The sequence below is a fragment of the Antennarius striatus genome, chromosome 16 (genome assembly GCF_040054535.1).
Source record: "Antennarius striatus isolate MH-2024 chromosome 16, ASM4005453v1, whole genome shotgun sequence".
Lineage (NCBI taxonomy): Eukaryota > Metazoa > Chordata > Actinopteri > Lophiiformes > Antennariidae > Antennarius > Antennarius striatus.
Genome location: NC_090791.1, coordinates 612501 through 638453, shown reverse-complemented (window position 1 = coordinate 638453; position 25953 = coordinate 612501). Strand labels below are relative to the sequence as shown.

Below are 25953 nucleotides of genomic sequence, written 5' to 3'. Positions count from 1 at the left end.
TTATCGTAACGGCGTGTTGGAGATCTCTGTTAACGTAACGGCGTGTTGGAGATCTCTGTTAACGTAACGGCGTGTTGGAGATCTCCACCTTGCTGGGGGGCAGTGGCTGATAAGCGCTCAGTGAGGACCATGTGGGGGCTGTTCCGCCCCCTCCCTGCTCTCGCCGAGCAGCGCCTCTACCAATGCTTTACTGACCTTTGCCTTCTGATCTCTGTTGCCATGGCGAAGCCCACAAGGCTGCAGATTCAGGCGTGATGATATAGTAGCGGCATTTTGCGCGGTGTGTAGCGCATCGCCGATGGAGGTCAGAGATGAAGATTCAATATGAGACGTGTCCTTCAAAACCTCAAGCTACCTCACACCTGTACGTTTACCCCACACCTGTACGTTTACCTCACACCTGTACGCTCACCTCACACCTGTACGCTCACCTCGCACCTGTACGTTTACCTCACACCTGTACGCTCACCTCATACCTGTACATTTACCTCACACCTGTACGCTCACCTCATACCTGTACGTTTACCTCACACCTGTACGTTTACCTCACACCTGTACGCTCACCTCATACCTGTACATTTACCTCACACCTGTACGCTCACCTCGCACCTGTACGTTTACCTCACACCTGTACGCTCACCTCATACCTGTACATTTACCTCACACCTGTACGCTCACCTCACACCTGTACGTTTACCTCACACCTGTACGCTCACCTCACACCTGTACGCTCACCTCGCACCTGTACGTTTACCTCACACCTGTACGCTCACCTCATACCTGTACATTTACCTCACACCTGTACGCTCACCTCATACCTGTACGTTTACCTCACACCTGTACGTTTACCTCACACCTGTACGTTTACCTCACACCTGTACATTTACCTCACACCTGTACGCTCACCTCACACCTGTACGCTCACCTCACACCTGTACGCTCACCTCACACCTGTACGTTTACCTCACACCTGTACGCTCACCTCATACCTGTACATTTACCTCACACCTGTACGCTCACCTCATACCTGTACGTTTACCTCACACCTGTACGTTTACCTCACACCTGTACGTTTACCTCACACCTGTACATTTACCTCACACCTGTACGCTCACCTCACACCTGTACGCTCACCTCACACCTGTACTTTTAGTCACACCTGTAAATTTACCTCACACCTGTACGTTTACTCACACCTGTACGTTTACCTCACACCTGTACGCTCACCTCATACCTGTACGCTCACCTCACACCTGTACGCTTACCTCACACCTGTACGCTCACCTCACACCTGTACGCTTACCTCGGACCTGTACGCTCACCTCATACCTGTACGCTCACCTCACACCTGTACGGTCACCTCACACCTGTACGCTTACCTCACACCTGTACGCTCACCTCACACCTGTACGCTCACCTCACACCTGTACGCTCACCTCACACCTGTACGCTTACCTCGGACCTCTTGTGACCAAACCTGAGCCATCAGTCCCTGGCGGTCCTCAGGAGGTGCGGGAGGTGATGTCATGACCTTGTGGTCAGCTGACGTGCCGAGGTGCTCTGATTGGAGGTATCAGGAAGGGGACTGGTGGCTGCTCTGCCGGTTAACGGAACTCGTTTGCTTTAAACTCTCCACACGTAGATTTTTCTTCCAAATCGGACCAAATTGTCGGAGCGCGTGAACCGGCGCCTGGGGTTGAGCGATTGTTCGCCGCTCAGGCGTGTCCTCGCCGTGAGAACACATAGAGCCGCCGCGGCGCCTCAAACACCACATTTATAACCATTTCCTTCATTTTGCTGGCGGCGCCGTGCGACAGTGTTCCTCCGTGATTGATGAGAATATTTAACGGCAGCCGTGCGGCGACCGGACCGGGTCGACCGGAGCGCGGCGCCGCTCCAGCAGCTTCATTATTCCACTTCCACCTGTTTACGTCGTCTCTGCTGACGCTGAATGAGCGCTTTAGGCGTGAACGTTCTACCGCGAGCTTTTCGCTGCAAACATTTTGGTGTGATCGTTGTGATAGAGCAAACCTTTCGGCGTCAACGTTTTGGCACAAACTTTTAAGCGAGCGAACGTTTCAGAGCGAACGTTTCAGGGTGAAGGTTTTGGAGTGAATGTTTCAGCGAGAACGTTTTGGCGTGAACGTTTTGGCGTGAACGTTTCGGCGTGAACGTTTTGGCGTGAACGTTTCGGCGTGAACGTTTCGGCGTGAACGTTTCGGCGTGAACGTTTCGGCGTGAACGTTTCGGCGTGAACGTTTCGGCGTGAACGTTTTGGCGAGAACGTTTTGGTGTGAACGTTTTGGCGTGATGTTGAGATGTTTTGGCGCAAACGTTTAAGCGAGAATGTTTTGGCGCAAACGTTTCACAGCCAACGTTTCAGGGTGAATGTTTTGGCGTGAACGTTTTGGCGTGAACGTTTTGGCGTGAAGGTTTTGGAGTGGACGTTTCAGCGTGAACGTTTTGGCGTGAACGTTTTGGCGTGAAGGTTTTGGAGTGAACGTTTCAGCGAGAACGTTTTGGCGTGAACGTTTTGGCGTGAACGTTTCGGCGTGAACGTTTCGGCGAGAACGTTTTGGCGTGAACGTTTCAGCGAGAACGTTTTGGCGTGAACGTTTTGGCGTGAACGTTTCAGCGAGAACGTTTTGGCGTGAACGTTTTGGCGTGAAGGTTTTGGAGTGAACGTTTCAGCGAGAACGTTTTGGCGTGAACGTTTCAGCGAGAACGTTTCAGCGTGAACGTTTTGGCGTGAACGTTTCGGCGTGAACGTTTTGGCGTGAACGTTTTGGCGTGAACGTTTCGGCGTGAACGTTTCGGCGTGAACGTTTCGGCGTGAACGTTTTGGCGTGAACGTTTCAGCGAGAACGTTTTGGCGTGAACGTTTCAGCGAGAACGTTTTGGCGTGAACGTTTTGGCGTGAACGTTTCAGGGTGAACGTTTTGGCGTGAACTTTTCGGTGTGAACGTTTCGGTGTTCTCGTGTGGACAGGCGACCCAGGGCTCGGTCTCGTTTGGTGCCAGGGGATTTCGTCCAATCAGGTGCTGGCGTGACTTCCTGTGACGCCCCTTCTGGTTGCGGGGGCAGGGTAATCATCTGTCGGTGCCGCGTTCGTTTGACTTGACCTATCTCAGTCGAGCCCCCGCTTCGGTGATTTTTCTTTCGTGGCGCTGGGATCGGGGGGTGACGCTGGAGTAGACGGGGGAGGGATCACAACAAGACGGAGCTGTCGACACGGGGGGGCCATCCTTCACGTCTGACTGTGGTGTTAAAGGGCAGCCGGGCTCTTAAGGAAACCATTAGCATTTAGATTCGAGCCCCCTCGCCCCCCCCCACAGGAACGCCTGAGTCACACCTGCAGTTTTGTGCCTGGGGGGGCCAAGTGGCAGCGCTGCCGCCTGGATACACCCCCCCCCACACCCAAATTGCTTTAGATGACCTCCTGGGGGGGGGGGGTGGCCATGCTGATGCTCCTCCAATCAATAGCAGACGCTATCAGCCCCCGGCAACAATGAAGTGTTTTTAGTGGGGGGGTCGGGGCGACCAGCGTCTAATTCATTCTAATTTGTAAATGTGGAGCAACGAGGAAATTCTAATCAGGAGCTCCTGTGAGGGTGGGGGTGGGGGTGGGGGGTTCATCTGCACTCATGCATGTGCGTGAATCCGCGCCGGAGGCGGGGCATGAATGTAAACATGACATACATTAAACGGCGGCGTCTCTGTGGGGTGTAACCAATCAGGAGCCGGCGTGCGTTCCCCCCCATTAGGCAGAGATTGAAAAGATTACAGATATGACACGTGCAATTTATTATCTTAATTAATTCACTGTCTCCTGCTGGGGGGGTCTGGAAACCCCCACCTCCCAGGATGTACTTGGAATGGAGGAACTAACAGCGTGAACTCTTCTCCGGTCGGCACGGTAACCGTTCAGGTACCGGTTCAGAACGAGACGAGAACCTCCAGCTGTAACACACACACACGCACACACACACACACACACACACACACACACACACACACACACACACACACACACACACACACACACACACACACACACACACACTCTTCCTACCTGTGTGGGGGGGTTGTTTTTAGCTGCTTTAAAACCCTTCAGGTGGGCGGGGCCAGCAGCGGTGACTAAACACGCTTTCCAGCTGGAGCGTTTCTTATTGGAGGATTTTGCCAATATTCCAGGAAGTGATGCTCTTGTGGTGGTATATAATAATCTGTCAGCATCCTGACAGATTATAATAATCTGTCAGGATGCTGACAGATTACCCAGCATGCCCAGGGAATGGGAATCAGATGAGCGGACAGACGGCCGGCCCCGTCTGCCGCTCCGGGCGATGAGGTGACGCGAGAGACCTCACCTCACGTCAGCGTAGTCAGATTATTATAATCTGTCAGGATGCTGACAGATTATAATAATCTGTCAGCATCCTGATAATCAGATTATTATAATCTGTCAGGATGCTGACAGATTATTATAATCTGTCAGCATCCTGACAGATTATAATAATCTGACTACGCTGACGTGAGGTGAGGTCTCTCGCGTCACCTCATCGCCCGGAGCGGCAGACGGGGCCGGCCGTCTGTCCGCTCATCTGATTCCCATTCCCTGGGCATGCTGGGTAATGGAGATCAGTAATTGGGTGCTATAAATCGCGGTGAGGGGGGCACGGGGGGCGGGGGGGTCACAGCGGCTGATTACTTTGGCATTACAGTCAATCTGAGGAGTCCTTCAGCAGAGATTTGCTCAGGTGGGTTCTCATTACCGGCCTCGGAGCGTGTTTGCATTTGTGTGGAAGAGTCGGGGCCAAGGACCCCCCCGCTGGAGGAGGGCGTTAAGCTGCGCACCAGTACCCCCCCAACTCAATTCTCATAAACATCCTAACACATTTATTTTCCTCGTCCGCTGCAGTTTGATGAGAATGTTGTCAGAAAGGACCAACAGGGTTCTAGAGGCAGAGGAGGTTCTCATGAGGGTGGGCGTGGCCTCTGGGCCGGAGCCACAACGCCCCTCCAGGTGTGGTGGGCGGCGCCCTGGAGGCCATGAGCCGGGGGGGTTCCACGTCTGGACAGTGGAACCACCCCGGCGTCGGTTCTCAGCTGCCCTGCAGTCAGAGGGTTCGTCTCCAGTGGGGCCTGATGCATTCTGGGAAAAGTAGTTCCTATTTCTGCGTGTTTGTGTACGGAGAACAGAGGACCCGTCCCGACGGCGCCGAGCGGCCGACATCACGCGTCTTCACGGGAGCCGTTATCTCGGCGCACGAGAGGCGGCGTGACGGATGGCTGCGTGGCGCCGGTGCCCCCCCCCCCCCCGCAGTGTGAAGTGTTCCCACTCAGGGACGCACTCATCTCCCATCATCCCTCACTCCCGTAGCAGCGCGGCGCCACTTAGCGCCTCCGTCTGGGATCCAGGACAAACACCGTTTAGCGCTTTTAGCTAAATGCACTGAAGCCCCAGAGGCTGAACAGGCCCCGCCCCCAGAGCCCCAGACCTGGTTCCTGACCCTAAACCGGTTCCTGACCTTAAACCGGTTCCTGACCTTAAACCGGTTCCTGACCTTAAACCGGTTCCTGACCTTAAACCGGTTCCTGACCCTAAACCGGTTCCTGACCTTAAACCGGTTCCTGACCCTAAACCGGTTCCTGACCTTAAACCGGTTCCTGACCTTAAACCGGTTCCTGACCTTAAACCGGGGGTGTTTACCGTCGACGCCGCCAGGGGGCGACCTGTCGTCTGGAACCGTCTGCCGCCCAGGAAAACACATCAATCAGCCAGAGGTCAGAGGTCATGCCGTGGCCACGCCCCTCTGGTGGTGTGTTTAGTTTGACACGAGCCGATGTGACAGCGGCGCCGTTCCCACGCCGTCAGAGGACACTGATTTAACGGCGGCGGCACTGACCTCATCCTGACATGTGACACACACATCACAGGGGGGGATGGATTGGCAGCGCGGCATGATGGGAGTGAGACAGCGGCGTCAACAGGCAGCCGGCGACACGAGCGTGACACGCTTTGTTCCGTGGAGACATGGGATCATGTGATGTGACACTTGATGATGTCATGGCGTGTAACGGCAAGTCGTGTTCCTGAGCGGCGCCGCTGTTGTTTAGCGAACATCAGGTCATGTGACTGACGGCGACATGAGCTAAAAACAATGACATCTACGTTAGCGCCTCCAACACCAATGCTAACGGCTAACGAGAACTAGCTAACTGGCTAACATCTGTTAGCAACAGACGTGTGCTGATGATAGCCTCAAACGCCACCCGATTAATTATTGAGCCTCATTCTGATCAGCTGGTTTACAGCCGACCAATGAGCTGCTGCTAATCCACAGGTGGAATCCAAACGGTTCCCCGCGGAACATCCCAGCATGCATTGCTCCACACGGGTCCAGATGGAAGCGGTTCTTTCTCCTGCTTCGTGTTCTCAGCCTGGAGCTGCAGGAGTTAAAGCTAAAGGGGATTCGTCCACCAATCAGCATCCGCCTGACGCCGTCAGCCAATCAGGAGCTCTCCTGTAAGCCCACCTGGTGTGGTAACGTCCAATCACAGCAATTTGAACCGGAGGGAAGACGAGGAGAGGAGACAAATGGAGCTGGGGGGGGTGGTGGCGGTGTGGGGGGTGGTGGGGGCGTGGCCCTGACACTTCGTGCAAAGCGCTCATTCATCACGCGGCGCCTGGTGCAGCCCCCCCGTAAATCACTGCGGATAAAGGAGGGGCCGTGAAGAAGGAGTAGTGAAGGTAAGGGGTTTAACCCCCCCCCAATGATCCCAGATAAACACGGAGACTTTTGACAGTCCCTCGTTACCGCCGCGAGGCACAGGAGCTGTCACCGCTGCCTCGCCGCCTCTCATCTCCCCTAACAGTCTGGCTGCTAATGTCCTCAATTATCTCTGCAATATGTTCCTGGGGAGGGAAAGTTCCTGGGGAGGGAAAGTTCCTGGGGAGGGAAAGTTCCGCCGCCGCGCCGCAGTTTAAAAGTTTTAATTTGACAGCTTGTGATGTAATGATGACTGGTGATGGGGGGGGCACACCGACGGGCACGAGTGATTGGCCGAATGGGGGAGGCGTGGGGGTGTCAAGGCTTCAGGATCAGGTGTCAGGAAGCAGGAAGTGTTTCCTCTGACGGTGTTTCCTGTGAGGGTGTTTCCTGTGAGGGTGTTTCCTGTGAGGGCGTTTCCTGTGAGGGCGTTTCCTGTGAGGGCGTTTCCTGTGACGGCGTTTCCTGTGACGGCGTTTCCTCTGAGGGCGTTTCCTGTGACGGCGTTTCCTGTGAGGGGCGTTTCCTGTGACGGCGTTTCCTCTGAGGGCGTTTCCTGTGACGGCGTTTCCTGTGAGGGGCGTTTCCTGTGAGGGCGTTTCCTGTGACGGCGTTTCCTGTGACGGCGTTTCCTGTGAGGGGCGTTTCCTGTGACGGCGTTTCCTGTGAGGGCGTTTCCTGTGAGGGCGTTTCCTGTGAGGGCGTTTCCTGTGAGGGCGTTTCCTCTGAGGGCGTTTCCTCTGAGGGCGTTTCCTGTGACGGCGTTTCCTGTGAGGGCGTTTCCTCTGAGGGCGTTTCCTGTGAGGGCGTTTCCTGTGAGGGTGTTTCCTGTGAGGGCGTTTCCTCTGAGGGCGTTTCCTCTGAGGGCGTTTCCTCTGAGGGCGTTTCCTGTGAGGGCGTTTCCTGTGAGGGCGTTTCCTGTGAGGGCGTTTCCTCTGAGGGCGTTTCCTCTGAGGGCGTTTCCTGTGACGGCGTTTCCTGTGAGGGCGTTTCCTGTGAGGGCGTTTCCTGTGAGGGCGTTTCCTGTGAGGGCGTTTCCTGTGAGGGCGTTTCCTGTGAGGGCGTTTCCTCTGAGGGCGTTTCCTCTGAGGGCGTTTCCTGTGAGGGCGTTTCCTCTGAGGGCGTTTCCTCTGAGGGCGTTTCCTCTGAGGGCGTTTCCTGTGAGGGTGTTTCCTGTGAGGGCGTTTCCTCTGAGGGCGTTTCCTGTGATGGCGTTTCCTCTGAGGGCGTTTCCTGTGAGGGTGTTTCCTGTGAGGGCGTTTCCTGTGAGGGCGTTTCCTGTGAGGGCGCCCCCCCCTAACTTCTATCTAACGTTACATCATTGTAACTCAGTCAAAACGCTGACACGGTCTCCTCCACATCCTGGTTCTACTTCCTGTTGTTCAGAATTCCAGACTTCCTGTTTGTTCCCAAACAGGAAGTGAAGACATGTCCTCGTCCAGACTGACCCCTGACCCTGAATGGAACCGACCCCCCTGATGGTTTGGGCCCGGACTCGACCTGATGGACCTGATGTTGGGGCGTGTTCCTTCAGCAATGCTGTTGTTGCCACGGGTCACACGGCGCCTGTTGCTAAGCACCGTCATGTGACTCTGCTGATGACACGACCTTGACGGCCCGACGTGGGCGTCGCTCCGTGGCTCTGAGGCGTCTGAGCGGTTCTCCGGCGGTGGAACCGTTCCGCTCCTGTTGTGTAAACCGACCATCAGCTGTTTGGCAGCCAATCAGACGAGGGTATTACTCATGTGACCACAGTTCACTGAATTCGCCTTGAAATCAGAGACTCGTTCCTCCCTGGAGAACCGACCCAGAGGACAGGAAGTCAGACGCCTCACCTGGAAGTGTTTCAGAACCGCTGGACGGGTTCTGAAGGCGTCCCGCCGCCGCCCGACTGAACAAACCCATTCAATGACCGCTGGCGTTCTGTAGCGTGTTGTTCTGTAGCGTGTTGTTCTGTAGCGTGTTGTTCTCTAGCGTGTTGTTTTGCAGTGTGTTGTTCTGTGGCGTGTTGTTCTGTGGCGTGTTGTTCTGTAGCGTGTTGTTCTGTAGCGTGTTGTTCTGTAGCGTGTTGTTCTCTAGCGTGTTGTTCTCTAGCGTGTTGTTCTCTCAGCGTGGCGTTCTGTAGCGTGTTGTTCTGTAGCGTGTTGTTCTGTAGCGTGTTGTTCTCTCAGTGTTTTGTTCTGTAGCGTTTTGTTCTGTAGCGTGTTGTTCTCTCAGCGTGTTGTTCTGTAGCGTGTTGTTTTCTCAGCATGGCGTTCTGTAGCGTGTTGTTCTGTAGCGTGTTGTTCTGTAGCGTGTCGTTTTGCAGTGTGTTGTTCTGTGGCGTGTTGTTCTGTAGCGTGTTGTTCTGTAGCATGTTGTTCTGTAGCGTGTTGTTCTGTAGCGTGTTGTTCTGTAGCATGTTATTCTCTCAACGTGGCATTTTGTATTATGTTGTTCTGTAGCGTGGCGTTTTGTAGCGTGTTGTTCTGTAGCGTGGCGTTCTGTAGTGTGGCGTTTTGTAGCGTGTAGTTCTGTAGTGTGGCGTTTTGTAGCGTGTTGTTCTGTAGCGTGGCGTTCTGTAGTGTGGCGTTCTGATGGTGACGCCCTCCATCACCCGCTAACCTTCACGGTAACCTGAAGGTACGTCTGACTTGACGCTGATGGGTCAGCAAAGCAAAAACAGGCCTCCAACCCAATCAGAGAGAGGGGGCGTGTCTACGTGTGGTTAAGGGGCGTGTCTACCTGTGGCTAAGGGGCGTGTCTACCTGTGGCTAAGCGGCATGTCTACCTGTGGCTAAGGGGCGTGTCTACCTGTGGCTAAGGGGCGTGTCTACCTGTGGCTAAGGGGCGTGTCTACCTGTGGCTAAGGGGCGTGTCTACCTGTGGCTAAGGGGCGTGTCTACCTGTGGCTGTGGGGTCTTGTGATCCGGTGTTTCACATGAAACGTTCTGACGGGTCGGTTCCGTGTGTCTGGACTAATTAAGGACCAACGTGTTGCTCATTACCTGCATGTCCAACACGCGTCGCAGCGACGTACCGCCGTGAGGCGCCGCCACACGCTCCACTTCCTGTTCCAGTCTGAAGGGTGTTAGTCAAAGTTTTGTTTCTTCTTCATCTCTGTTTGGTCACGCCGAGAGGCGGTCGGTTGACGGTTGGTTGGTGATTGTTTCATGGCTGGTTGGTTGACGGTTGGTTGATGGTTGGATGCCCTGTCGCCCTGGAGCCCCCACCGTTGGCGTTCTGTTGCCGGTCCCGCCTCCTGGGCGGCTCTGGACCGACCCCAGACCGGATCATGGAGCGGACCTGTAGGGGTCATGTGACTTGTAGCCGTTAGCGGATGGAGTTGAGTCGTGTCAGATGTGTGACGAACGTTCAAAGGAAACGTAAACATGATACCCTGTTAGCGTATCGATTAGCACACCGCCAGCGGCTAACTAGATAGCACTGTTAAGGTCTATCTTTAGCCATGTGACACCGGTGTATCACTGTCAGCGGGACAGGAAGTGGAAAGGGGAGCAGGGAGGGGGCTAGTAATAATCAATGACTACCTTGATCAGAATACAGCCCATAATATTACACGCCAATGAATGCGTTTCTGTAGTGCTAACGTCAGAAACGAGCTTCAGCAAACGTTACATCGTCCCGACATTTAGAATGTTTTACAAATACAGGTTGGTGTTGTTTCCATGGAAACACACACACACACGTACACACACACACACACACACACACACACACACACACACACACACACACACACACACACGTACACACACACACACACACACACACACACACACACACACACACACACACACACACACACACACACACACACACACACACACGTACACACACACACACACACACACACACACACACACACACACACACACACACACACACACACACACACACACACACACACACACACACACACACACACACACTGGGCTACAAAGATAAACAAACACGAAACCCCGCCTCTCGTTGTCGGAAAGTTTGGAAAAGCCCAATTACCTGGAGGGATTGGTGAAAAAATGAGTATTAATGAAGGAGGCGGGTCTAGAGGTCGGAATCGTTACGTAATGGTTCCCTGGTGGTTCCCTGGTGGTTCCCTGGTGGTTCCCTGGTGGTTCTCCGATAGTTCCCTGGTGGTTCTCTGGTGGTTCCCTGATGGTTCCCAGGTGGTTCCCTGATGGTTCTCTGATGGTTCCCTGGTGGTTCCCTGATGGTTCCCAGGTGGTTCCCTGATGGTTCTGTGGTGGTTCCCTGATGGTTTCCAGGTGGTTCTTTGATAGTTCCCTGGTGGTTCCCTGGTGTTTTCCTGGTGGTTCCCTGGTGGTTCCCTGATGGTTCCCTGGTGGTTCCCTGATGGTTCCCTGGTGGTTCCCTGATGGTTTCCAGGTGGTTCTTTAGTAGTTCCCTGGTGGTTCCCTGATGGTTCCCAGGTGGCTCCCTGATGGTTCTGTGGTGGTTCCCTGATGGTTCCCTGGTGGTTCCCTGATGGTTCCCTGGTGGTTCCCTGGTGGTTCCCTGATGGTTCCGTGATGGTTCCCTGGTGGTTCCCTGATGGTTCCCAGGTGGCTCCCTGATGGTTCTGTGGTGGTTCCCTGATGGTTCCCTGATGGTTCCCTGGTGGATCCCTGGTGGTTCCCTGATGGTTCCGTGGTGGTTCCCTGATGGTTCCCTGGTGGTTCCCTGGTGGTTCCCTGATGGTTCCCAGGTGGCTCCCTGATGGTTCTGTGGTGGTTCCCTGATGGTTCCCTGGTGGTTCCCTGATGGTTCCCTGGTGGTTCCCTGGTGGTTCCCTGATGGTTCCGTGGTGGTTCCCTGATGGTTCCCTGGTGGTTCCCTGATGGTTCCCAGGTGGCTCCCTGATGGTTCTGTGGTGGTTCCCTGATGGTTCCCTGATGGTTCTGTGGTGGTTCCCTGATGGTTCCCTGATGGTTTCCAGGTGGTTCTTTAATAGTTCCCTGATGGTTCCCTGATGGTTCCCTGGTGGTTCCCTGGTGGTTCCCTGATGGTTCCCTGGTGGTTCCCTGGTGGTTCCCCGTCCTCTCCTCCTGTCACCTCCTCAAGCGGTGTTCTGCTTCCCGTCCCTCCAGGCGGCGCCGCTGCCCCGCCCTAATGACCGCCTCGCTGATGTTTTCTTCATGGTGACACCTGAGGGACGGGGAACAACGATGGGGAGACACAAGGAGGACGGGGTGGGGGGGGGCAGGACTGAGCCAAACGTTTGTGTTCGCCTTCAAAGGGCGTTAAATGAACGCCGGCTGGAGGCGGAGCAGAGCGGCGCCGGGGGGGGGATAAATCCTGTTTCCTCCTGTTGCTTGGGGCGGGGCGGCGTAGGGGGGCTCTGGACTCTGTGGCGTGTTGGTCTTAATCAGGGCCTGATTAGGCCTCTTGGAGAGCATGGATTGGGGGGGCTCCCCCCAGACTTGGGTAAATTGGCGGGACGGCGAGGAAGGCAGAGCGGCGGCGCTGGGGGGGCATGTTTGTGTTAGTGAGCTTCCCGTCCTGGTTTGTGACAGGTCCCCTGATGCCAGGGCGCGTGGGGGCGGGGCTGGAGAGGTGGGCGGGTCACAGGAGATCCCAATGCTGCTGATTGGGGGGTGTGCTGCGAGCCGCTCAGCGTCTGCAACCCCCCCCCCCCCGCTTTAGAGATGAAGGTTCTGTTGTCTGTGTTTGATTTGGAGACAACTGGAGAAGCCGTGGGGGCGGGGTCAGCAGCTGGTGGGCGGAGCTTATCACCACGTTGTGACTCTACACCAACGACACAAACGCCCCCCAGGCTCGTCAGTGCCTTATTAATAAACAGGACTAGCATTAGCAGCCGTTAGCTCAGGCTAACTGCAGCGTGCGTTCGTCAGCTGGGGGGGCGGGGCTTGTGGGATTAGCAGCAGCTAACGGCGGTGAGGAGGCGTTTGATTCGCCGCTCACCTTAAAGCGGACCTGTGATCGATCGGGATCTGAAGTGGCTTAGCGGACCGCCGTCTGTCAATACCCCCCCCCATCATGTGATGAAGCAGAGACGGGGGGGGCGCTGCAGATGGCGAGGTCACACCTCCATTGTCCCCCCGCCATCAATCACATGTGGCGTTGGGATGGGCGGAAGGAGTTAAAGTGTGAGGGGGGGGTCAGATTGGGATGCGACCCCCCCCTACCACCCCTCCCCAGACTGGACTGGACCAGCATGCACTGGGCTCGGTGCCGCCCCCCCCTGTTGACTGATTAGAACAAGGTGACTTGATTTTGCGGCGATAAGCAAAAAATCCAACTCGATCACATCGATAGGTGCAGGTGGGGGGGCACCGGGGGGTGGGGGGCACTGGGGGGTGGGGGGCACCGGGGGGTGGGGGGCACCGGGAGTGGGGGGCACCGGGGGGTGGGGGGGCACCGGGGGGTGGGGGAGCTCACCTTGTAACCAATGACAGCGACCTGCGAGCAGATAGTCATGGGGGGGGCTGCTTTGTCTCAATGTATTGCTGTGTGCAGCGGACGGTGTCGCCTTGGAGGTCAAAGGCGTTGATGTCTGGGAGGGGCGGGGGCTGGGGGGGTCACAAGGTCACCTGAACCGAGGCGCTACATCCAGTTCCTGGGGGGCTCCGCTTTGTTCCGGCGCTCATGTGATCACCAGAAGCAGGCTGCTCATTGGTTCAGGTGTGACCTCAGAGACACGCCCCCCAGGTGGACCCGTTCGCACCTCCTGATGGAGACGTTTGCTAACAGCGTTTGCTAACAGCGTTTGCTAACAGCTTTGTTTGGGGCTTTGTTTCAATCCGCTGCGGGACAACAGCACCACCTGCTGGAACCGACAACCGACGTGGACTCAGTGTTCCACGCTAACATGCTAACGGGGATCTCATTATAGCTTCTGACCAAACATCCAGCCGTTGATGCTAACTGTTTGAAGCCGTTGATGCTAACTGTTTGAAGCCGTTGATGCTAACTGTTTGAAGCCGTTGATGCTAGCTGTTTGAAGCCGTTGATGCTAGCTGTTTGAAGCCGTTGATGCTAACTGTTTGAAGCCGTTGATGCTAGCTGTTTGAAGCCGTTGATGCTAACTGTTTGAAGCCGTTGATGCTAACTGTTTGAAGCCGTAGATGCTAGCTGTTTGAAGCCGTTGATGCTAGCTGTTTGAAGCCGTAGATGCTAACTGTTTGAAGCCGTTGATGCTAACTGTTTGAAGCCGTAGATGCTAGCTGTTTGAAGCCGTTGATGCTAGCTGTTTGAAGCCGTAGATGCTAACTGTTTGAAGCCGTTGATGCTAACTGTTTGAAGCCGTTGATGCTAGCTGTTTGAAGCCGTTGATGCTAGCTGTTTGAAGCCGTTGATGCTAACTGTTTGAAGCCGTTGATGCTAGCTGTTTGAAGCCGTTGATGCTAACTGTTTGAAGCCGTTGATGCTAACTGTTTGAAGCCGTAGATGCTAGCTGTTTGAAGCCGTTGATGCTAGCTGTTTGAAGCCGTAGATGCTAACTGTTTGAAGCCGTTGATGCTAACTGTTTGAAGCCGTTGATGCTAGCTGTTTGAAGCCGTTGATGCTAACTGTTTGAAGCCGTTGATGCTAGCTGTTTGAAGCCGTTGATGCTAGCTCTCCTGATGAGCCGCGGTGACGCGTCTCTTCATCTCGTTATCTTCCTGCCCCTCATCTTCCTCACTAAAACGCTGCGTCCTTAGCGGCGTGCGTGTGCGTCTCCATGGTAACGCGGTTGCGATGCGGCGCCGGAGGCGGTGACCCTGTGCCGTTCGTTAGCGTCTTTGTGAGGACGTGTTTCAGATTAAACGTTTCTGCTGCTTCGTCTCATGAGATCCAGGCTCCTCCTGTTGGGGCTACTCCGGCGCGGCGCCGGGTTTCTGCTCTGGTCTATCAGGTGCAAACGTGGGGGGCAGGTGGGGGGTTCCGCTGCGGTTCATCAGGTGCAAACAGGGGGGGGTGTTCCTGGCACGTTAATGATTCTGACAGGTCCACAGATTAGCGTCAGACCTGCACACGGCGCCGGTGCCTCACTTCCTGCGGCGCGGCGAGCCTCTGGGCGCCGGTCCGCTCGGGGATTCCCTCCAGAATATTCACGCCGTTCTGTCTCCACACCCCCACAGATAATCGCTGTTGCCCCAGAAGGTCAGCCAAGAGTCGCGGCGCCGAGCGGAGCGACACGACTACAATTACCTCACGGACGAGGCAGCGGCGCAGAGTGAATGACAGGTAGGAAATAATTCCCATGAATCATCGCTGCGTTATGAATCACCTGCTGAGAGGACGGCCGGTCCGTCATCCGCCGACGGCGTCCGAACGCCTCGCTGTCATTTGTGGGTAATGGCCTTAATTCTCTTGATAATGGAGAGGAATTAACCTCCTGGTGGCGCCGCCGCGCCGCCGCGCCGCCGCGCCGCCGCGCGCCCCGTTATATACAGATGATCCTCTGCGTTTCCACTTCCTGCTTTCATGTCGACGCTTCAGACGAGTCTTTTGGTTTCTGGTCGTCTTCATGTCGCCCAAACGCGGCGCGTCGGATCCGACAGGAAGGGCGTCCTTCCAGGGATCTATTTTCTATTTGGACGCCGTCTGACCTTGTGGCGAGCCGACATCAAAGCCGTCAGTCACGCCGTCGCGCCGCCGCCGCTTCTTTGTGTTGTCATTCTCCAGAGGAGGCGAGCCGCCGCCGCCGACTTAAATCCAGCGATTCAACACTCGCGGCGAAACGCTTCTCCGTCCTTCTTCCTGCCGAACGTGGCGACGCCTCGGGGTAAGGTAGGAGGACGGTGGGAGGAGTTTGGGACGGCGGCGGAATGTAATCAAGACGGTTCTCTTCCTGCAGCTGAACATCCTGACCTCTGGCTTCACCTTTCCTGTCAAACCGCCGCAGGAGGCGTCCAGAACAATGAGCTCGTCACGCGTGTTAAACTCTCCTCACCTGTCACGGAGGGGAATGTTCCCGCTAACGCTAACGCTAACACCTCAGATCCATCCGGGAACATCAAGATCGTTTTCTGTCCGATGCAAAGTCGTCAAAGTTTGACCCCAACGACCCCATCGGTTCACTAGGCTAATGCTAGCAGAGACGGCTAATGCTAGCATGCTGCCTGAGGAGTAGCAGAGATGCTAGCTGGTGGGAGGAGATGGGAGGAGTTACGTCAGCCGGGCGCCGAGAGGAAGAGTTGGTCTGAGTCAGTGATGGTGATGATGAGGGTGAGGAAGGACACGCCTGTAAACGTCGTGTTCATGAAGGCTCCTCCCATCGATGGCTTCCATCACCTCGGACCTCTGGTCGTCATGGAGACGGAGCCAAACAGTAACAAAGGGGCGGGACCGGAATCCCTGATCGAACAGGGTTTGGGTTCTGGTCATCCTGCAGGTCAGGAATCGACCAATCAGAGGCCGTCGTCCCTCCGCCAGCGACCAACGCTCCAAACGGACGCGTCTTCATCCTCCAGCGCGTTGCTGGCGAGGCGTTCAGGAGCCCGTCGGTCGTTTGTCCGTCTGACCAGCAGGAGATCAAACGTGGCGTGTTCCTCGTCTCTGATTGGTCGGCAGCAGGTCAGGTGCTCTGGTGTTCCCGTTCCGTTGGTTTGGAGATGCGGCTGCTGGTTTATTCATGGCCGGAACAGAGCGCCGGCGCCGCGGCGGGGGTGTAGCCCAGGAAGTTCCCGGTGACCTAGACCTTCCTCCGGCGTCGGTTTTGTCCTCCAGCCTCGCCGGCGCCCCCTGGTGGCGCCGGGAACAGAAGCGGACGGACACTTTACTGATTCAGTTTGGTTTCTGTGAAAGGAAACGATTGTCGTTAATAACTGTAAGAACTCTGACGGTCGTTAGTTTCTCTGGTCAAGCCAAACAACAGGAAGCGATCAGACAGACAGTCGTTAACGACATCATTCCTCCGCCTAAATAATAGTATTTCCTTTTCATGACCGTTAATCTGCGTATTATTCCACCGTTAATGAGGAACAAATCGGTCTGTAAAATATCAGAAAAGAAACCCGTTTGGATTCCCAGAACTGTAATAATCCACCCAATAATCAATAATCAATAATCAGTACTTGAGAAGAAATCGATGACCTAATGTTCACTGACGTCTCCTGACACCTTTAAAGAGGCACATGTGGGTTTGTTTTGGGGGCGGGACTCGCACCAAACGAGGCCCCGCCCTCCACCAGGCTTGATGAAATGTTCACGCCCCTTTACTGGTGACCCCTTTACTGGTGACCCCTTCACTGGTGACCCCTTCACTGGTGACCCCTTCACTGGTGACCCCTTCACTGGTGACCCCTTCACTGGTGACCCCTTCACTGGTGACCCCTTTACTGGTTTTTCACAAGTGGTTCCTGGAACGCATCAACGGCGAGAAACGAGGGATCACCGTGTGTCGCTTTAAAAAAAGTACACGGAAATTTAAATCAAGTTTACGTCATTTTACTAGAGTTAAAAATATTACTGCCTGTATTTATTTTTTAAACTTAAAGGTTTTTATTTATTTTATTTTATGGTGTCTGATGTTTGGTGAACATCACTAAATCCTCTTAAGTTTAGACTATTTTTTTGTGCTATACGAAAAAATAAAATGGGACTACTTCCTGTCGGCGAGGACTACTTCCTGTCGGCAAGGACTACTTCCTGTCGGCCAGGACTCCTCTGTGATCAAGGACCCGCCCCCTCCTCCATGGCCCCGCTGAGCGTTCCTCTAGTGGGTCGGGGGCCCCCGGGGCCACGCCCTCTCTATCTGCCCTCTCCTTCCCCGGGGCTGATGGGAAGTGAACGCGCCCGTCATAAAGGCTGGATAACAGAGCTAATAGAATTACATCAGAGTGATTAAAAAAAGGTTAATAGGTGATCTATGACATTGATCTTCACTGCATTCAGACTTAATTTAATTTAGCGGCGCGCTAACGCCGTGCTATTAGTGTTTGGGGCTGCATGTGTAACATTAATTATTGAGTAATGGGGGGGCGTCTCTGAGGCGGATTGGTTTCCTTCAGCGCTGCTGATGCTTTAATTACAGCCGGTCTTATCGCCTCTAATCCTCCTCTGGAGCCCCCGCCTCCCCGTCGATACCATCAGCCTGTCGGCGCCGCACCCAGAGTGATCCCCGCTGTCCCTGTCAGGTCAGGGCTCCTTCATCAAGTCACAGCGTCTGAGGCCGGCGCCGCGCTGGAGGCTCCCATTGGATGAGGGCCTCGCTCCGCCCACAGCAGCGATTGGCTGGGGATGTTATTCCACCAATGAGAGCCGTTTGATCGCTGAGGTCCAGAACCAATCGTCTCTTCTTCCTCCTCCTCTTCCTGTGATTTAAGCCCCGCCCCTTTGGTTCCATGTGGTTTTAGAGGATTCCTTTCAGCCTCCGTCCTCCAGCTGATGGTGGTCCCTCATCTTCATGTTCATCTCCATCGTTGTCCTTCGTCACTCCTCCACTGAGCCGAGGAGATCCTGGTTCGTCTGGGGTTCAGAAGGGAACCAGACCTTCAGTCTCACACATTTTCACCTTTTTAACTGCAGTGTTGTTTTTTCTTTCTCAGATTAAAATGTTTTTTGCCTCCCTTCAGAGGGGCTTTTGTGATGAACGAGATCTGGGGCTGATTTATTGCCCTCTGGTCTCCTTTCATTACAACAGCTGTGGTTCCTTTACGAGTGTGAACGATCACACAGGTGAGTCACAGCTCAGGTGGATCCGTGTTCATCGCTCAGCAAGACTCCTACAAACTAAGAGTCACGTGTTTGGTTCTTAGCTGGTTGTTGTTGTTGTTGTTGTTGTTGTTGTTGTTGTTGTTGTTAGCCCCCCCCCTTGTCTGGGTTGGCTTATTAGCTAACATGCTATCTAGCGTGTGACAACAGAGTATCCGAATAGTTCACTGTTTACAAATATTACAAGAAGTTTACAAACAACAACATGCTTCCCTGAGTGTTTATTTAGATTGTTATTATTTATGTTGTTTGTTGTGCTTTTAAACTTCTGAACAAACAAACAAACATGAAGGGTTTGACTTCATTCCGCTGCAGATCCATTAGTTACATCATTAGTTACATAGTTATTAGTTACATTATTGGTTACTTAGTTATGTAATTAGCTACATTACTAGTTACATTATTGGTCACATTAGTCATATTATTGTTTACATTCTTTGATACTTTGTTAGTTACATTAGTTACATCATCAGTTACATTATTGATTTGATTAATTACATTTGTTACCTTACTATTTACATTTTAGTTACATTAGTTACATTTTTAGTTACAGCATCAGTTTTATTCGTGACACTCATTACACAATTGGTTAAATGAGTTACATTATCAGTGATTACAGTATTAGTATATTATTAGTTACATTATTAGTGATTACAGTATTAGTATATTATTAGTTACATTATTATTGATTACAGTATTAGTATATTATTAGTTACATTATCAGTGATTACAGTATTAGTATATTATTAGTTACATTATTAGTGATTACAGTATTAGTATATTATTAGTTACATTATTATTGATTACAGTATTAGTATATTATTAGTTACATTATTATTGATTACAGTATTAGTATATTATTAGTTACATTATTATTGATAACAGTATTAGTATACTATTAGTTACATTATTATTGATTACAGTATTAGTATACTATTAGTTACATTATTATTGATTACAGTATTAGTATATTATTAGTTACATTATTAGTGATTACAGTATTAGTATACTATTAGTTACATTATTATTGATTACAGTATTAGTATATTATTAGTTACATTATTATTGATTACAGTATTAGTATATTATTAGTTACATTATTATTGATTACAGTATTAGTATACTATTAGTTACATTATTATTGATTACAGTATTAGTATATTATTAGTTACATTATTAGTGATTACAGTATTAGTATATTATTAGTTACATTATTATTGATTACAGTATTAGTATATTATTAGTTACATTATTAGTGATTACAGTATTAGTATACTATTAGTTACATTATTATTGATTACAGTATTAGTATATTATTAGTTACATTATTATTGATTACAGTATTAGTATATTAGTTACATTATTATTGATTACAGTATTAGTATATTATTAGTTACATTATTAGTGATTACAGTATTAGTATATTATTAGTTACATTATTCAATAGTTACATAATTTACAGTTACATTACTAGTTACTTGATGACATTACTAGTTCCATTGGTAGTTACATTATTTACATTACTAGTTACTACTCAGAGTACTGAGTCCAGTTGCTATTGTTGGAGGGGGGGGGGGGGGTCAGCGCTCCTGTAGCTTTACTTCCTGCTCGTCTGACCTTATTGACCTCTAAACAAATGGAGTTGAGCTGTGATTGGAGCAGGAGTCACGAGTGGGCGGAGCCAGGGCCGTCCTTCTCATAGTCGCTCCTGAGAATCTCATCTCCTCTCATCGCCTCGGTAACCCAGCTGTCAGCCAATCGTCCGGCCCGACCCGTGACCCCCGCTGTTAGACTCATTCAGAACCAGTGTTCGTTCCGGCGCCCCCCCATCTGATGTTAGTGTGGATGCTTCTGGCACCCCCCCCCCTATTCAGGATGAAACGGCGTTTTGATGGAACGCGGTCGATACCGGGGGGGGGGGGCAGATTCCTGCTTTGCTTTCAAAGGCAGTGAATCAAACCAACCCCTGGAAGGACCCCCCCTGCCCCCCCCTTGGCGCTGGTGGAGCGGCGCCTCACCTCAAGGACATCCAGCGTTTGAATTCAGTCGGAACAATGTTCTCCTTGTTCTCTCTGTCAGCCAATCAGGACGGACCAGCGTCCGTCAGAGAGCCAATGATTGGTAAGGAAAGAAAGAGTCCCCCACCAAGGCCGAACCCCCCAGCTCTGTTCGCCGAGCCCCCCCCCAGCTCTGTTCGCCCGAACCCCCCAACAAAGTTTCACTGGAATCATCATTTGTGGAATGAGAGAAACAGTTCAAGCCTTCCCTCCTGCCCCCCACCCAGACTTCCCTGGAGGGGGGGCCAGGAGGGGGCAACATGATGTCGCCGTGTTGCTGCCGTGTTGTTGACGTGTTGCTGGCGTGTTTCAGCTGAACAGTCCTTGAGTTGTCTTGGGGGGGGGGTCGGCGCTACCTCCTCTTCATCAGGACTCTTGTTCAGGTGTTTCCCTTCAGGACGACTCATTTCAGGCCTTATGTGGTTAAGAGCCCCCCCCACCTCACACACACACACACACACACACACACACACACACACACACACACACACTCTCACACACACACTCTCACACAGCCACACATTCTCACACACACACACACACACACACACACACACACACACACACACACACACACACACACACACACACACTCTCACACACACCACACACACACACACACACACACACACACACACACACACACACACACACACACACACACACACACACACAGAGACACACACACACACAGACACACACCACAGACACACACACACACACACACACACACACCACACACATACACACACACACACACACACACACACACACACACACACACACACCACACACACACACACACACACACACAGAGACACACACACACACAGACACACACACAGACACACACACACACTCACACACACACACACACACACACACACACACACACACACACACACGTTAGCGGTGAATGACACTAATTAAAGTCATTGATGTTGGAATCAGGCGCCACACGTCTCGCTTGTTTCGCCACAAAAGCACCGATAGAGAGCACCGCCGTTATCACGCCGTTTGTTTCAGGGTGTGTGTGTGTGTGTGTGTGTGTGTGTGTGTGTGTGTGTGGTGTGTGTGTGTGTGTGTGTGTCACGTCATTAAAGCCCATACCTAAAGATGGGGGGGGGCTCTGGCTGAGGTATTTACATTTTCATTTCAGACGAGCCTTCATTTAGAGCTCAGAGATCTTTAATCTACTTTTATTACAAAGGAGGGAAACTGTTTGTTATAACAGCTGCTATAACTGTTACAGCCCTTTGTAACAGCTGCTATAACTGTTACAGCTCTTTGTAACAGCTGTTATAACTGTTACAGCCCTTTGTAACAGCTGTTATAACTGTTACAGCTCTTTGTAACAGCTGTTATAACTGTTACAGCCCTTTGTAACAGCTGTTATAACTGTTACAGCTCTTTGTAACAGCTGTTATACTGTTACAGCTCTTTGTAACAGCTGTTATAACTGTTACAGCTCTTTGTAACAGCTGTTATAACTGTTACAGCCCTTTGTAACAGCTGTTATAACTGTTACAGCTCTTTTGTAACAGCTGTTATAACTGTTACAGCCCTTTGTAACAGCTGTTATAACTGTTACAGCTCTTTGTAACAGCTGTTATAACTGTTACAGCTCTTTGTAACAGCTGTTATAACTGTTACAGCCCTTTGTAACAGCAGGCTGAACGGGGGAGAGGCCTAACGGGGGGGGCGGGGGAGAGAGCACTCAGGTTGGGGGCTTTATGAGAGTTGATCAAACACGTCACAAAACTTTATGATCAAACACGACCACCTGCTGGACCCCCGTCCTTCAGGTCCTGCTGGTTGCCCCCCCCTCAAGGTTGTTTGTGTGTTTGTTAGCTTGTTGTGCGGGTTAAACAGGCGCGCTGGTGCTAATGCTGATGCTAATATCTAATGATCAATCCTTTTTTCAATCAGCCCCAATCATTCACAGGCCCCCCAGCCCCCCAATGTGACTTAAAGGTCCTAGTCGACCCGGGGGGCCATAGTTTGAACCCCCCCGCCTTGGGCTAAATGAATTGACGGCCTTTCATTCCAGAGGAGCTGTGGCCCCCCCCCTCGTTGTCGAGCGTCTTCACGGATGTTCCACCTTTATTTATGGTGGCACGAGCATCTGGCTACCAGCCGCCCTCACGCCCCCCACCACAACCCCCACCACCGCCCCCCCCTACTTAAGATGCAGCGGCGCCTCCTCGGGTTCGGGGGGGCAGCTCCATCAATCTGCTCTCTTCCGGCCCCCACGCTCCCCGGCGCGGTTAATCACTGCCACTAATTAGTGCTAATTACTCATTGCTGCCCCCCCCCACCCCCCCTACCTGTGTGAAGGTCCTCGTGGCCCCCCCACTGCTTGGCGTTCCCCAGGTGTGGGAGGGGGCCGAGGCGACGGAGGGAAGCTCATCAAACACTTCCTGTTCGGCCTCTGAGGGCCAGGGGCCCCCCGGGACGGGGGGGTCCCCGGTGGGCCGGCAGACTGGCCGGCTAATGAGCCAGCACCCCCCCCCCGCCATTAATGGCAAAAGCAGCAGCGCTGCGTTCCGATTGGCTGAACTTTTTCCTGGCAGTAATTTGGCTTTAATGGATCCAATTTGCTTTCATTTGCTGCGTATTGATTGGCTGGTCGTTTGCTGCGTATTGATTGGCTCGTCCCGCTTCGTCTCGTCACGCCCCCCCCCCCCCCCCCCACCAGAGAAAACGATTCATTTCTCACCAAACTTTGTGACATGAAGGCAGAAGAAAAAAGCTCCTTTAGTTAGTGAATTCGAGCGGGTTATTAAAATTAACCGAAATGACCCCCCCACAACTCCTCCACCGCTGGGGGGGGTCGAACCTGAGCCAATCAGGTGACCCGGACCGGGGGGGAAAGCCTGGACTGAACCAGCGATTGCTTTGGTCTGTCAGGACAGCAAGACGAACCCAGAGGGAATCAAACCTCCACCCCGCAGGGGGGTAGGTAACCCCCCCATCAGGGGTTGGACCCCCATACCCCCTTCTTCCCAGCTTCAGGTTCAAAGGTCAGAGGTCGTGTTGTGCTCGATGCACGAGCGAGGGGACAGCCCCCCCCCCCCCGGGGACAGCCCCCCCCCCGGTTTGATCCACACGAACGAGGGGGACACCCCCCCCCCGGTTTGATCCACACGAAACGAGGGACACCCCCCCCCCCCCCGGTTTGATCCACAACGAACGAGGGGACAGCCCCCCCCCCGTTTGAAGCGTCCGTCAAACATTTACAGTAAAAATAATTGTGATTGACCTGTTTGATGTGCGTCGGGCCGACCCCCCCGTGTTGCTGATCGTGGTGATGTTTGCTGCACAAGGTCAGATAAGGCCTGTGGGGGGGGGGGGGGGGGGGGGGGGCATGAATAAAAACACTCTCTGCTCTTTGTGGCTCCGTCTAGAAACCAATCTGTGGCAGAACACAACGTCCACGTGGGGGGGGGGCAACTGAGCGGCCAGACCCCCCCCCCCCCCCCCCGACAGCTTTTATTTCTCTGATGACAGGAGGTGAAATTAAGTTGGGTTAATGCCGTTTGTCAGGGGGGGGCTGACAGTGATAGATGTCATTCAAGTGTGTGTGTGTGTGTGTGTGTGTGTGTGTGTCTGTGTGTGTGTGTGTGTGTGTATGTGTGTGTGTGTGTGTCTGTGTGTGTGTGTGTGTGTGTGTGTGTGTGTGTCTGTGTGTATTTGTGTGTGTGTGTGTCTGTGTGTGTGTGTGTCTGTGTGTGTGTGTGTGTGTGTGTGTGTGTGTGTGTGTGTCTGTGTGTGTGTGTGTGTGTGTGTGTGTCTGTGTGTGTGTGTGTGTGTCTGTGTGTGTGTGTGTGTGTGTGTGTGTGTGTGTCTGTGTGTGTGTGCTGTGTGTGTGTGTGTGTGTGTGTGTGTGTGTGTCTGTGTGTGTGTGTGTGTGTCTGTGTGTCTGTGTGTGTGTGTGTGTGTGTGTGTGTCTGTGTGTGTGTTGTGTGTGTGTGTGTGTGTGTGTGTGTGTTGTGTGTGGTGTGTGTGTGTCTGTGTGTCTGTGTGTGTGTGTGTGTGTCTGTGTGTGTGTGGTGTGTGTGTGTGTGTGTCTGTGTGTGTGTGTGTGTGTGTGTGTGTGTCTGTGTGTCTGTGTGTGTGTGTGTGTGTGTGTGTCTGTGTGTGTGTGTGTCTGTGTGTCTGTGTGTGTGTGTGTGTGTGTGTGTCTGTGTGTGTGTGTGTGTGTGTGTGTGTGTGTCTGTGTGTGTGTGTGTGTGTGTGTGTCTGTGTGTGTGTGTGTGTGTGTCTGTGTGTCTGTGTGTGTGTGTGTGTGTGTGTGTGTGTGTGTGTGTGTGTGTGTGTGTCTGTGTGTCTGTGTGTGGTGTGTGTTGTGTGTGTGTGTGTGTGTGTGTGTGTGTGTGTGTGTGTGTGTGTCTGTGTGTCTGTGTGTGTGTGTGTGGTGTGTGTCTGTGTGTGTGTGTGTCTGTGTGTGTGTGTGTGTGTGTGTGTGTGTGTGTCTGTGTGTCTGTGTGTCTGTGTGTGTGTGGTGTGTGTTGTGTGTCTGTGTGTGTGTGTGTGTGTGTCTGTGTCTGTGTGTGTCTGTGTGTGTGTCTGTGTGTGTGTCTGTGTGTGTGTCTGTGTGTGTGTCTGTGTGTGTGTCTGTGTGTGTGTGTGTGTGTGTGTGTGTGTGTGTGTGTCTGTGTGTGTGGTGTGTGTGTGTCTGTGTGTGTGTGTGTGTGTGTGTGTGTCTGTGTGTGTGTTGTGTGTGTGTGTGTGTGTGTCTGTGTGTGTGTGTGTGTGTGTGTGTGTCTGTGTGTGTGTGTGTGTGTGTGTGTTAGCCTGTCGGTGCTACGTTAGCGTCGTCCCTGTCAGTGGGTCCAGACAGAGTCCTCATGCCACCAGACCCCCCCCCCCCAGTCAGCTGGATGACATGTTTGGTCGGCGCCATCACACACTGCTGAAAGATTCATCCATGACGGGACGACCCCCCCCTCCCCCCGGTGGCGTCCGGTTCCGGGGTCAGGAACTGGGGGGTCTTCCCGGTCCAGACAGTGCGAGCTTTGTCGTCATGGTTACCGTGAAGACGGGGGGGGGACTCTCCTTGGGGTGTTTCTTTGGGGGCTCTTCACCCCCCCCGTCTTCCTGAAGCGCGGCGCCTTCAGACAGTGGTGTTGTGGGCGTGTCTCTGTTTTCCTGCGGTCCTCAAACGCACCCCGATCCTGAAGCCCATCCTCCAATAGGAACGATGCTGCGTTCAAACGCCGGCTGACATTCCTGCGTGTCGCAATTTAAGGGTTTCTGCCGCGTTTGGGTCGGACCGGTCTGACGGGGGGCCGGGGGGCGCCGCTGAGCTGCTTTAGAACCACTATTAATAGACAAAAGCCCCACCCCCTTGATGAAACTCTTCTGCAGGATTTGTCTGTGCTGCTGTTTGCTTTGTGTTGCCCCCCCACCACCACTGTGTTTGCTTTGTGTTGCCCCCCCAAGAGGGTAACTGATGGAGA

At 52.9% G+C, this 25953-nt stretch overlaps 1 protein-coding gene across 1 annotated transcript in view; it reads left to right on the top strand.

The window, feature by feature from the left end:
• Positions 1-25953, top strand: part of LOC137609981 (RNA binding protein fox-1 homolog 3-like) — a 267024-nt gene that overhangs the window by 5405 nt on the left and 235666 nt on the right. The window contains exon 2 of the mRNA XM_068337367.1: positions 14858-14963. The gene's annotated coding sequence lies outside the window, so the exon portion shown is untranslated. The remainder of the gene's footprint in view (positions 1-14857; positions 14964-25953) is intronic.